The 374-nt window shown below is 52.7% G+C and overlaps 1 protein-coding gene across 1 annotated transcript in view; it reads right to left on the bottom strand.

The window, feature by feature from the left end:
• The window catches only part of Snx14 (sorting nexin 14), a 68264-nt gene that overhangs the window by 67240 nt on the left and 650 nt on the right, over nt 1-374 (bottom strand). The gene's annotated exons all lie outside the window — the stretch shown is intronic.

Here is a 374-nt window from a genome sequence, read left to right on the forward strand (position 1 = left end):
TTTTTTTTTTTTTTTTTTTTTTTTTTTTTTGTCCTCAGTCCCCGTAGAGATACTGACACGGGCATATTTTGCTTTCTCACTTCAAGTAATCCTTATGACCGTTTTTAAAACCAACAACTGCAGGAAAAGCTTTGGCTGTGAACGTGGGCGGGAGCGCTCGGCGAGGGACTTTGGCCCAAAGCTGCAACAGCGGCTGCGACAGGACCTGGAACCCTCCTCCGTCAGCTGACGGGACCGCCCCTGCATCGCGGCAGATGGAGCGGAGCACACAGGCCTCACTCCAGAAAGACATCTACGAAGAAGACCACATTTGGGAACGGCATGAAAAGGTAAGAATGGGAGCCGGGAACTTAGCCGCCCCGGGCCCGCACCGG

Source organism: Fukomys damarensis, unplaced genomic scaffold (assembly GCF_012274545.1).
Source record: "Fukomys damarensis isolate Sample0158 unplaced genomic scaffold, DMR_v1.0_HiC HiC_scaffold_14, whole genome shotgun sequence".
Taxonomy (NCBI): domain Eukaryota; kingdom Metazoa; phylum Chordata; class Mammalia; order Rodentia; family Bathyergidae; genus Fukomys; species Fukomys damarensis.